At 38.2% G+C, this 14,166-nt stretch overlaps 1 long non-coding RNA gene across 1 annotated transcript in view; it reads left to right on the forward strand.

Annotated features, from left to right (window-relative positions):
- Positions 1-13,943, forward strand: part of LOC132517241 (uncharacterized) — a 431,094-nt gene extending 417,151 nt beyond the window's left edge. The window contains exon 4 of the long non-coding RNA XR_009539645.1: positions 13,750-13,943. This is a non-coding gene — a long non-coding RNA (uncharacterized LOC132517241). The remainder of the gene's footprint in view (positions 1-13,749) is intronic.
- The last annotated feature ends 223 nt before the right edge of the window (positions 13,944-14,166 follow it).

Below are 14,166 nucleotides of genomic sequence, written 5' to 3' on the forward strand. Positions count from 1 at the left end.
TAATGCAAGACATGCAAATGGAAGTGTCTGGTGGGGAGTAGACCATAGAATTTTGAAGCTTTGCTAAAAGGTCCAAGTCCAAAGTTTTGCATGTACTTTGGAAAAGTAGATGAGCTTTTTTTAATGAATAAAATGGCATAGGATTTAACAAAACCCAGTTAATAACAGCTGTTATTTATAGCTAAGTGGCAGCCTCAGTTTTATGTGCTTTGACTTGTTTAATCCTCACATCAATTCTATGTTCAAAGATGAGACAGACATAGAACGCTTGAGCACCTTGCCCAAGGTTACACAGGCAGTAAGCAGTGAAGACAGCCTTGCAACCACAACAGTCAGAAGCTACTGCCTTTGCTCTCAGAATGATGTTCTTTCACCTGTCACACACTTGATCTCATCATCCAAATACCTGTTAACTGTCTGCCTCACTTCAGAGCTTGGCTAGAGATCTCTCTGTATCGGTCTTCATTATTTTACAGATGAAGAAACTGAAGTATAGAGTGATAACATAACTTCCATATGGTCACACAGTTAGGGCCCTGGGTGGGGTATTTGAACTTAGCTTTATCTATTTCCAGGACGAAGAAATTTTACTGGTACATGACCATAAAAATACATATTTTGGGATATAAACTTTTCCATTACTAGAGGGTGAAAAAGGAAGGGTGAGCATTGATCTAGGAAGAGGTAAAGTAAAAGCTAGTCTAGGGATTGCCATTAAATTTGTGATGTCAAAGAAATGTCACCTGTCCCTTTTAATCTTGGATTGGAAGCATTTAAACTAGTTAGCCCCTCCAGCTCTAGACGTAATTTTTAAATTATTGTAGAGGGAGGAAAAGAAAAGGTGGACTGTCTTGAGAAAGTACCAAAACCAACTTTAAAATACCAAATAATTATTGTTGTTCAACAGAGAATGCTTTAAGCGCAATATCCTACTGGACCCTCACAGTCTGTGAAGTGGCATTATTATCTGTTGGTAGGAACAAGGCAACAGGCCCAAAATGGAGTCATTTATGCTAAACCCCACATCAACAAACTGAGATTTAACTTACAGTTTCCACTTCTTCAGAAATGCAGTCTTAAATCAGTCAGTCAGCAATCACCCCCTCAGCATTAGTTAGATAATCTGCCTGATAGACCCCTGCAAACACCGAAAGGAGAGTACGCTTGGAACAACCAGTCTGCTTTTTTTGCTTAGTATAACTTGCTTGCTTCTGCTCCCTTGTGCCTAGAAGAGTCTTCCATTCTGTATACTGCTCCTCAGAGCTCCTTTCTATTATCTGCTAGATCGGATGCTGCCCAATTCATGAATTGTTGAATAGAGCCAATAACATCTTTAACATTTATTCAGTTGAAGTTTTCTTTAACACCATCCTGCTTCCATTATTTTACAGAGGAGGGAACTGAACTTTAAGTAAATTAACTAAACATCTCAAGGACACACAACTAGTAAAGGACAGTGCAATTTCAAATCCAGCTGTGTCTCATGCTCAAAGCTGAAGAGCTTAAAACTCTCTAGTATTTCTCTTTGACTTATTGTAGAAATGATTCTGCTAAAACTGAGGTTTACTCAAGAGACAACTGGAGCAGGTAAATTTCCCCTAGAAAACTGTTTGTGAAAGATCAGTAACTCAGGTATGCACCGCGATGACAGCACCTTTTTTCTTTGTCTAAGAGAGAACAGAGGTATTCGCAGCTCTTCAACTGCCCCATCCAAGTTTTTCAGTCTGCTTGTAAGGTTGCTGAAAAATACTAAATAAGTTCTACTATACTGACTGTGTCCTATGGAGAAATACAAAATTGGCCATTTCTAGTGTCATTTGGACACTAGGATGAAAACAGGTGCTAGGAAATGGGTAACCCTGACTGATGGGATAAATAAGTTTACTCAAATACATCTCTTAATATGGACTCACAGTAAGGTCTTTTCCCCTACTCCTTCACTAGGTTTGTTTTCAACTTTGGTGTTTTGGATTTTTTGTTGTTGTTGTTATTTTCTGCTTTATAACAAAGTGAATCAGTTATACATGTACATATGTTCCCAAAATGATCTCACATCTCTCCTAGATTTTAGCACATGGCTTGTAGAACCTTTAGTTGAACAATAAACAAAATGAACAAATGAAAAAGAAAGGCTGGCAAAGATTACGAAAGACAGGACAGGCACTACAGGCGAAATAAGGGATGGCAAAGTCTTTTATTTCCTCTTTGAAAATGCAAATGCCCTGAAGGGTCAAGAGATGGTCATTCATAGCTTAGTATGACTTAGTTTATGCAGTTTGTTCCCTATGTTCTGGGCAAGTTCCTGAATTAGAAGAGTCTGAAAGATCACCTAATCCAATCTCTTACAACAGGACTAAGTCATTGGGGCTAGGAGACGGGAATGATTTGATCAGGAAGCCACAGCTAGTTTTATAATCAGGTTTGGAACTCAAGTAGGAGGAATCTCAGTACAGTTCTCTTCCTTTCAATGCCATGCTGCTCCAGATATTAAAATGCTGAAATGCTGCTCTAGGCACAGCATGATGTATAGTTGAGTGGCATGTGGAGACAAATAGACTTGGCTCCTCCTCCGCTCACTAGCTCTGGGAACCTAGGAATGTTTCTTATCTTCTCAAAGCCTCAATTTGTTCATCTGTCAAATGGAGATAAATATTATCTATCTCATTATGTTATGAAAATTAAATAGAAGCACGTATTTGATGTTCTTAGCAGAGTGTCTGGTGCCAGTAGCTAATTAATACGTGCTAATTCTTTAAAATGTACTTGTTTAGACTTATTCAAATGGAAATGGTTTATTACAATACAGGTGGCTTAAGATCTAGGATAAAGATTTTGGTCAAAATGACTTTTTTTTTTCTGGGTCTAAATCAATTTTATTTTCGGTGTAGTTGGCCAATGCTACTATAAAATGCCAAGGATGTCTTTAGAAACTTCCCTTCCCCATATCTTTCTAAGCATGCCAGGCAGAACACATCTTGTACAACTGGTATTTCTTGAGATACATATTTGAGTTTATCGTGGAAGGGCTGATCCATTTAATTAATCCCTGTGAATTTCTAGTTTACATGAAGCAGCTTTGGTTCCACTAATTAAATCTCAAAATTCTCAGGCTTTTAAGGTCTTGAAGAAACTGGAGATCAGTGAGAAGTTTTGAGATGGGAATTAATCTAGAATATCTTAAAATGTTGGAGGAACATTATGATCAGAGGAAAGGAGAACAGCAGCTGAAGAGACAGTTTCTCCAGGAGATTTAGAACTCTGTTATTTGTCAAAATGCTGAACATGTGATAAGCAACAGATACAATTTTAGCAAGTTTTTTTTTAATACAACATTCAGTGAAGATTAAAATGAGATCAGTTGCTTTTAGAGGCCTCCAAATCAGACACATGTAAAATAAGAAAAGCTTCTAGTAGTTTCATCTGTGAAAACAGGACCCAATTGCTACAGAGAAACTTTAATCAGATATTATTAATTGTAATTAATGGATTGATGATGTTTCACGTTAAGATTACGTTACTGAGGAAAAACCCTAACATATGCTTAAGAAGTTAAAGTGAATTTCTGGCTTTCACTCAAGATGTCAAAAGCTAGAAAGTGTTGCTTTCACTTAAACATTAAGAAAAAGTGACATAATTTCTGAAAGCATAAATTTTCGTGAGCCCTTCAGAGAACTGAGGTCACAGGGCAACCAGCTAGTCTGAAATATAGGGAAAGACAGGCACCTGTAAGGAGCTGTAGGCACTGGCTTTCCTGGGGAAGAGCATAGGAAGAAGACAGAGCCACCATTCAAGTGGGTGACAATATTTTAGCCAAAATTTCTAGCTAATTGCTAAGGCTAGGTGGACCATCATTAGAATTTAGAAGCCCCTAGAATGCAGACACTCACATATTGTTCTTTATGGACTTTCACAGGGTACTTAGAGCAAGATTAGAGTCTGGGGAAGAGATTGAAGAAAGCCTCCCACAGGCTGCAGGCTTCAAGGAGGGGAGTGGCCATGTCCTCTCTGATAAAACCCTGGCTGGACCCTTCTGTCCTATGGGGGAAAAAGTCTTAAACCACTGGGAGAAGGATGGCAAAATACCAAAAGACCCATTGTGGCTGAAGCAAGAGAATAAAAATAATTCTCTACCTAAGGCAGGGCAGAAAAATTATCCAAGGCCCAGGCTCCTGCAGGGATAGGGGCAAGTTCACAGACAAAGGCACTCCCTCAACACTCAGGGACTTAGTGCATGGCTACGGACAATAGAACCCCACCTCTGAATTCTGCCACCAGACCATAAAAAAGTCAGCTAACAAGTTATAACAGTATAATTCTGGGAGAGGCGAAAAAACCTAGAAAGAGATTCTCTCAGAGGTATAAATTTACTGAGAAAACCTAAAATCGAGGTAAAGCAAGAATACTTAGAAAAATCTTATGACACCCAACCACCACCTGCAATACAAGACAAAGCTAGAGGAATATGAAATAGATATATTTGGGAGTAACCATAGCAACAACAAAACCCAAACCCAGTTCAACTCTTAACAAGAGTGATTGAACATTAAAAGTCCAGCAAAAAGAGAAGCATATGTGTTTGGGGCATAAATACTATTTGCCTCAGTTTATTTGGTGCTACAGATGATGATGTCTAAGACACAAGAAAAAGAAAGAAAAAAGCCCACTGTCAAGAGACAAAACACACAGTAAAACCAGGTTTAAACAAGAACCAAGTGTTGGAACTATCAGGAAATATAACGATGATTAATAGGTTAAAGGCTGTAGTGGAAAAGTTGAACAACAAATATGAACACATTAAGAATTTCAGCAGAGATGGAAACCGTAAGGAAGAAAAATGGGGGTTTTGGCACAAGATGACAATGTAGGAAGATCCTGAACTCACTTCCTCCTACAGATATACCAAATCTACATGTGGAAAAATTTCCTTTGAGGAAACAACCTAAAAACTAGCTGGTGACTCCTACATGTTGGATACACAAGAAAAAAACCAGAGAGGGAGAGAGTGAGACAAAATCTTGCCATAAATACTACCCCCAGTGATGCAAACCACAATCGGGGAGGAACTCAAAACCCAGTTTTTGCTCCTCTCCCTGAGGAACAAAAGTTTTGAACCCTATATTGGGCTCCCCGACTTTAAAGACCTTTGCCTAAGAGTCAAGGTAAGAGACAAGGTTGCCCCTCCACCCCCCACAAACACCTGGTTTTGAAAACCAGTGAGGCTTGCATCTGCAAGACCTAAAGGGCTGTAGTAAACTGAGAAATGGCTCTTAAAGGGCCTGTAGGCAGACTCACTTGCCTCAGGGGCCAGAAAAGAGGCAGCCAGTTGAGAGGTGCCCAGACCTCATGCACAAGAGGCTTATTTGCTTATCTTAAAGTGCTGGCCTGAGAGGCAGACATCTAATTTAACACACATCTGGGTACTGGCTGGGGTACCCTCTGGAGATGAAGGCTGCTGGGTGCCATCTTTGTGCTCTCCCTGTACTTCACTCCAGCTCCCCAGTGTCTCCTAGAAAGGAGCTTGCACCCTCTTCTATCACCCTGATTTCTGTGTCTGCCTGCCACCTCTATAGTGCCTGGCTCTGGTGGCCAGTGGGGCTTATGCTTATGAATCCCACAGGACGGTAACCAATGGAGAAAAGAGTTCTTCAACAGCCACTACCCCCAGGGAAAAGCAAGAGGCAATAGTCCCAGTAGTACAGTCCTTCTGTGAAAGAGACCTATTAACTTACCTTCATAGCTGAGGCCTGAGGGGCAGGCTTCTAATTAAACACACATCTAAGGACTCACTATAATCTTTTCCAGAGTGTGGATGTTCTTTGCACTCTCCCTCTGCTGTTCTCCAGAGAGCCAGTATCTTCTGGAGGGGATCCTTTACACGTTTGGTGCCCCAATTTTTATATCTAGTGCCCCGGTTTTGGGGGTTGCCACCTAGGGGACACCTCAAAATGTACTGGCTCTGGTGGCCAATGGGCTTTCATTACTGGGTCCCAAGGGATGGTAACAATAGGAGAGACAGTTCTTCACCAGTTATCATCCCCAGGGCACTGCACAGAGAACAGACTAAAACACATCCCCAGTCTTTTTGTGAAAGACACCTATTTGCCTGCCCTGGAGTTTCAGCCTGAGGGTCAGGCGTCTGGTTTGTCACACGTTTAGGGGCCTACTGAGATACACTCCCGGGATAGAGGATGGTTGTTTCCATAGTTTCAGTCTCCCTCTGCCTCACTCCAGTTACTGGTATTTCCTGAAAAGGAGCTTGTACACTCATCTGGCCCCCTTAGTTTTGCAGCTGATGCCTGAATTGCCTGGCCCTGACGGCCAGCAGGATTTACACTTACGGTCACACAGGACTGTTTATATTTGCCTATTTAAAGGCCATCACCTGAGGGTATGAATTCCTAAACAAGAAGGATCCCAGATAACCAACCTAACTTTACACCTCAAATAACTAGAAAAACAAGAACAAATGAAGCCCGAAGTTAGTAGACGAAAGGGAATAACATAGATCAGAGTGCAAATAAACGAAATAGAGACTAAAAGACAATTGAAAAGATGAATGAAACTAAGAGCCGGATCTTTAAAGACATAAACAAAATTGGCAAACCTTTAGCTAGTGTCACCACAGGGGGGGAGAAAAAGAGAGAACTCACATAAAATCAGAAATGAAAGAGGAGACATTACAACTAATACCACAGAAATACAAAGGATAATAAGAGACTAACTACTATGAACAATTAGATGCCAACAAACTGGACAATCTAGCAGAAATGGATAAATTCCTAGAAACATAAAGCCTACCAAGACTGAGTCATGAAGAAACAGAAAATCTGAACAGACTGATTACTAGTAAGGATATTGAATCAGCAATCAAAAACCTCCCAAAAAACCAAAGTCCAGGACAAAACAGCTTCACTGATGAATTATATCAAACATTCAAAGAAGAATTAATATCAGTCCTTTTTAAACTCCTCCAAAAACTAGAAGAGGAGGGAACACTTTTAAACTCCTTTTATGAGGCCAGCATTACCCTGATCACAAAACCAGACAAGGATGTCACAAGGGAAGAAAATTATAGGCCAGTATCCCTGATGAATATAGACACAAAAATCATCGACAAAACGTTAGCAAACAATTAAATAACTCATTAAAAGGATCATATACCATGATCAAGTAGGATTTATTTCAGGTATGTAAAGATGGTTTAACATCTCCAAATCAATGTGCTAATTCACCTTGATAAAAATATTATCATCTCAATAAATACATAAAAATCATTTGATCAAATTCAACATTCATTTACGATAAAAACTCTCAAAAAGTAGGTATAGAGGGAATGTACCTCAACATAATAAAGGTCATATATGGCAAGCCCAGAGCTAACATCATTCTCAATGGTGGAAATCTGAAAGCTTTTCTTCTAAGATCAGGAAGAAGACAAGGATGCTCACTCTTGCCACTTTTATTCAACACAGTATTAGAAGTCCTAGCCACAACTGTTAAGCAAGAAAAAGAAACAAAAAACATATAAATTGGAAAGGAAGAAGTAAACCTATCACTATCTGTGGATGACATGGTTTTTATGTATAGAAAACCCCAAAGACTACATCAAAAAGCATGTTAGAACTAATAAATGAATTCAGTAAATTGGCAAGGTACAAAAATCAATATACAAAAATCTGTTGCCTTTTTATTAAGAAACAACAAAATATCAGAAAGAGAAATTAATAAAACAATCCCACTTACAGTTGCATCCAAAAGAATAAAATACCTAGAAATAAATTTAATCAAGGAGGTGAAAGAACTGTACACTAAAAATCGTAAGATATTGATGAAGAAATTGAAAAAGAGAAAAGTAAATACAAAGATATCCCATGCTCATGGATTGGGAAGAATTAATGCTGTTAAAATGTTCATTATATGAAAAGCAATCTACAGATTCAATGCAATCCCTACCAAACTTTCAATGGCATTTTTCACAGAACTAGAACAATCCTAAAATTTGTATGCAACCACAAAAAATTCTGAATAGTAGAAGCAGTCTCGAAAAAGAAGAGGTAAAACTATAAAAAGTAAAAATAAGAACAAAGCTGAAGGCATCATGCACCCTGATTCCCAACTACTACAAAGCTATGGTAATTAAAGCAGCATAGTACTGACATAAAAACAGACACATAGATTAATGGAACTGAACCAAGAGCCCAGAAACAAACCCATGCATAGATGGCCAATTAATCTACAACAAAAGAGGCAAGAATGTACAATGGTACATAACAGTCTCTTCAATAAGTGGTGTTGAAAAAACTTGACAGCCATATGCAGAAAAATGAAACTGGATTAAAAACTTGAATGTAGGGAAGGGTGAGCTGTGACAGGGCGAGAGAGAGTCATGGGCATATACACACTAACAAACGTAGTAAGGTAGATAGCTAGTGGGAAGCAGCCGCATGGCACAGGGATATTGGCTCGGTGCTTTGTGACAGCCTGGAGGGGTGGGATAGGGAGGGTGGGAGGGAGGGAGACGCAAGAGAGAAGACATAGGGGAACATATGTTTATGTATGACTGATTCACTTTGTTATAAAGCAGAAACTAACACACCATTGTAAAGCAATTATACCCCAATAAAGATGTTAAAAAAAACCCAAAAACTTGAATGTAAGACCAGCAACTATAAAACTCTTATGCAAAAACAGAGGTGAAAACCTCCTTGATATTGGTCTTGGAGAGATTTTTTTTTTGGATTTGACTCCAAAGGCAATGGTAACAAAAGCAAAAATAAACAAATGGGATTATACCAAACTAAAAAGCTTCTGTACAGGAAGGAAACCATCACCAAAATAAAAAGGCAGCCCACTGAATGGGAGAAGATATTTGCAAATCATATATCAGATAAGAGGACAATATCCAAAATAGATAAAGAACTCATACAGTATTGTATTTAACTATACAATAAAAACTCAATCCAATTAAAAAATGGGAAGAGGATCTAAATCCTCATGTTTCCAAAGAAGACATACGGGTGCCCAAAAGACACTGGAATAGATGCTCAACATCACTAATCATCAGGTAAATGTAAATCAAAACCACAATAAGATGTCACCTACACCTGTTAGAATGGCTATTATCAAAAAGACAGGTGATAACAAGTGTTGGTGAGACTGCAGATAAAAGGGAAACCTTGTGCACTTTTGGTAGGAATATTAATTCATGCAGCCACCATGGAAAACAGTATGGAGGATCATAATAAATTAAATAAGAACTAACATATGATCTAGCAATTCCACTTCTGGGTATTTATCTGAAGAAAACAAAAACTCTACCTCAAAATTATACATGCACCCCTTTGTTTCCTGAAGCCTTATTTACAATGGACAAAATATGGAAAGAATCTAAGTGTCCATTGATGATAAGTGGATTAGGAAAATGTGGTCTTGGGACGTCCCTGGTGGTCCAGTGTCTAAGCCTCCATGCTTCCAATGCAGGGGGCCCAAGTTCGATCCCTTGTCAGGGAACTAGATCCCAAATGCCACAACTAAGAGTTTGCATACCATGACTAAAGATCTCGCATGCCGCAATGAAGATCCCGCATGCCACAATGAAGATCCCGCATGCCTCAACTAAGATTCGGCACAGCCAAATAAATAAATAAATATTTTTAAAAATGTGGTCTATATATACAATGGAATATTATTCAACCATAAAAATAAAATTTGCAACAATATGGATGGGTCTCGAGGGCATTGTGCTAAGTGAAGTAAATCAGACAAAGAAAGACATATTCTGTATGATCTCATATGTGAAATCTTAGAGAGAGAGAGAGAAAAACCTCATATACAGAGAACAGATTGGTGGTTGCCAGAGGGGGTAGGCGAAATGGCTGAAGGTGGTCAAAGGGTACAAAGCTCCAGATATAAAGTAACTAAATAATGGGAATGTAATGTACAGCATGGTGACTAGTTAAAAATACTGTATTGCATGTATGAAAGTTGCTAAGAGAGTAGATCTTATAAGTTGTCATCATGTGCACACACAAAAAAACATTAGCTGTGATGGATTTGTAATGATGATGGATGATAACTACACATGTTTTGGTGATCATTTCACAATATAAACAAATATAGAATCTTCATGCTGTATGCCTGATACTAATATAATGCTATATGTCAATTATACCTTAGTAAAAGAAAAAAGAATAACTGGAAATCCTAGGAATAATTAACACAGTAACAGAGATAAAGAATGCCTCCATGCTCATCAGTTGACTCAACTTGGTTAAGAAAAGAATCAGTGACCTTCATGATCAATCAATAGATATTACTCAGACTAAAACACAATAAGAAATAAGAGTGGGGGGTAGAACAGAAAATTCAATATCAGTAAAAAAATATGCAGTTGTCTAACTTATACGTAATTGGAATCCTAGAAGAAGAGAATGAGAATGCGGTAGAACAAATGTGTATAAATATAATGCTCAAGAATTTTCAAACACAATGAAAGGCATCAAACCACAGATTTAAGGGTTCAGAGAACCCTAAACAGAATAAATACTGAAACAACAAATAAAAGCACAAACGTAAACCTAGACATCATATTCAAGGTGCTATAAACCACATATAAAGAGAAAATCTTAAAGGCAGACAGTACATACAAAGAAACAAAAAATCAGAACATACTCCTCATGAGAAGCTACGTAAGCCAGAAGACAAGGGAGTGCTGATAAAGTGAAATGGAGCACCATTTAGATAACCAATCTCCACTCATTAATGAATAGTAGACTGATATTTCTTAGTTCTAGCATTATTCCCTAGTTTTCAGTGTTTTTAGGGAGACACTGTTAAAATCTAGGAAGTGAAACTGCAATGAAAAGTATTAATGATAATAGCCAACATTTTCTGAGTGCCTGTTATGCACTAGGCGCTGGGATAATGTTTATACATGTATTATCTCATATGATTAAATGCTGATAACCATATGATTGTTAGAATTTAGAGGAGTAGTTCTTCACTGGTGAAGAGAGAATTTAATAAAGTTCCCTTGAGATCATGAGCATAGAATCTGGCTTTTGTTTGGGGCTCTTCACCAGAAAGTAGAGAGCAGGTATAGAACCAAGGCAAAAATAACCTGCCTCACTCCCAGCAATGCTAAATTTTTAGTAATATGTACCATGTATAGGCCCAGTAATTTGTATGGCTTCTCTCATTTCTTGTAGCCTCTGCTATTTCCTAACCCTGTCCAAACTGTTCAAAATTATGTTTCAAATCTCTTTATTTATGGGTTTTTAACCAAAGCCATGTGGTGAGACAATCACTATTTCTCATAATATTAGAGGCAATATGCCTCAGTGCACTTGAAACCTTCAACTTTCAGCTTCTAGGCTTATAGAAGAACCCTATTCCCCAGGGTGTCACTGCTTTCCTCTTGACAATAAAGTCGAATTGTTATGTGGATAAAAAAATTATTTCATTCTTCATTTAAACACTTACAAATATTCCAGGAACTGCACTAACTACTTTATATTTTCTCATCTAAATATCACATAATCCTAGAAAGTAGATATTGACATTATTTCAAGAATGAGCAAACTAAGCCTAAGAAGTTAAATGAATTTCTCAAAGGTATACAGAGAGTCCCTAGGATAGGGACTGTGAAAACCTGTGTCTGAAGCCCCTGCTCTTCTGTGCAACATTATATTGTCCTATCCTACACCCAGTATTGAACCCTACAGCAGTGTGTAGGACAGCAGTACTAACCCTGTTTTCTTGAAACAGGGGGCTAAAACCAGAGGCTGATGGTGCTCATAGGACTGTAATCTAATTAAAACAACAATTTTATACTTGCATTAAAACTCATATTAAGAGGTATTAATCAAGTATATATTGATTATCAACTCTGTGCTTGACATTATTTAGTTTTATCGTCATAGTAATTATAAACACAACTCAAGAGTTTCTAGCCATATACGCTGGCAGGTTTTATATCATCAGTGTTTTCAAATTGTGGCCCGTGGAAGATGTGTGTCATAACTACCTGAGTGCTTAGTTAAAACTATGGATTCTGCAACCCAATCCAGACTTCCTGAATCAGACAGAATCACTAGCAAAGAGGTCCAGCAACCTACAAGAAGTTCCCTGGGGTAAACTTTGCTTGCACTAAAGCTACAGAACCACTGTAATAAACTATACTCCTAAGATGATAAGCCCTTTGGGGAAACTTTTGAGCTGTTTATTATAAAAAAGGTGGGCAGAGAAATGGTCTAGAAGACTTGCATAAAATCTCAGTTTTTTTCACCCATCAAATGCTTCTGAGGACATCTTCTAAACTACTAACATTTTCATCCACATTATTATTAGGTAACTTTTTTTCTATTGAATACCATAAATTCCACATCTTGCCTCTGGTAGAACTCCTCTGTGAGTGACCTATCTTAGAAAGACATGAGAAATATTTATATGTTTCTTTAAGAATTTCCAAGTTTCTACAGCTTGCTCCACAGGACCATTCCACAGTGAAGTTGATCTTACAGGTCCACGTGGCTCCACTTAAAGCAAAAGGATAAAAATGATCCCCTCCCCCAGATCAAATACATCTACCTTAATTTTTATGGCATGCTTCCTTTCCAAGTATTAACCCAGGAAGATTTACTGATCCCAACTAGCTGGAGCTGACAATTTGGTTTCCTCTGTGAGTGAGGAATTGCATCTCGGCAGGCAACTGGCTTGTGTTTTGCAAAAGAAGAAAACATAAAATAATTAAGGAGATAGGAAACCTTATGTATTCATTATTTCTGTAATTAGCAACGTTCTGTGCTCTGAATTATGAATTTTTGAGAAGGCCACATTCCTTATGCTCCAGTTAATACAGGCACACTGCAGAGCCTTCCAGAAAGAGACAAAAATAACCACTGAGGTAAATGGTTCAGAGCTTGTTGATCACGCCTATCAGTTTCTTTTAGCTGGCAGAATCATAAAGCACCTAGGAATCCACCCAGTGCTTTCTATTTAGAGGTGGTCGCTTCACCCTATAGCAAATTATAGCTATATGTGGATTCAGTTATTGATAACTTTGTAGAAGCTCATAGTAATATTACAATAAAAATGTTCTCTTAGTTTTAAAGCCTAAAGCAGAGATGGACACAGAGAACTATATCTCACTTTATCTTCTCTACTTAGAATCATGTCTATCCTTAGGACTGGAAATGGACAAATCCCATAACACTAGGAAGTGTTTATTATTTTTTATTTTTATATCAATGGATAAAATCAGAAAACCTTGCTCCAGCTTTCTCCACCTAGAGTAAGCACTTTTTCTCTTTCACACTTACTGAAACTTGAGCTCTTTTGATCCCCAGTGTGAACAACTCTGGCTTATTTCCAGTACACTTTTTTCTCACCTATATGGTAAAACATTCAGCAAGTATTTATAGAGTGACAAAGACTCTCTCATTGACTAAAGTCCAGGCAAGCTCCTCTGGGACCTCTTCTCAACTAGGTATCAGCCTACATCTTTAAGAACAGCAACCCTCAGCACAAATGATTTCACACCCCCCACACTAAGAGTCAACAAACACTGCCATCATTTCTGTCAGCTCAAGGCCGTGTTCCTAGGATGATTACCTCAGCGTCCTTCGATGCCTGCCTGAGAAAGCTGAAAAACAATTTGCTGTTTGTTCCATCCAAAACCCTGACTACAGACCCCTTTTATTAGAGCATGTACTTTAGAAATTGTAAATCATAAATTCTTTTCTCTTTGAGATGTGTCAAATCTTCTTTAACCCAGGAATGTCTTTCTCAAGAACCTGAGAGCCATCCCCTTGAAATGTCATCATCAGTACAGGTAGGAATCCTGTCTCCCAGTCTCTGTAGGAGAGTAGGAGCCTAACTTCAATAAGCCCTGGTTAGCAGAGAGAGTCTTTTCAAATTGAACAGTCCCACACCTGCGTTTTGCAATTTTCTAATTTCTTTCTCTGCTAAAGCCTTGCACATTCTCCTTCCATGTGACTTCACTTGTTCCTTTAAAATGCTGAGTCACCTCTACAAAGATTGGAGTTGAGCTCAGTTCACCTGAAGACACTGTCTCCGACGGCAGTAGTACTGAATAAAATCTGTCTTGACATTTTGAAAAAGTGTCCCATGCAAAATTTTTCTTTAACAAGAGTACTGTAAACTGAG

The sequence above is a fragment of the Lagenorhynchus albirostris genome, chromosome 3 (assembly GCF_949774975.1).
Source record: "Lagenorhynchus albirostris chromosome 3, mLagAlb1.1, whole genome shotgun sequence".
NCBI classification, from domain to species: Eukaryota; Metazoa; Chordata; class Mammalia; order Artiodactyla; family Delphinidae; genus Lagenorhynchus; species Lagenorhynchus albirostris.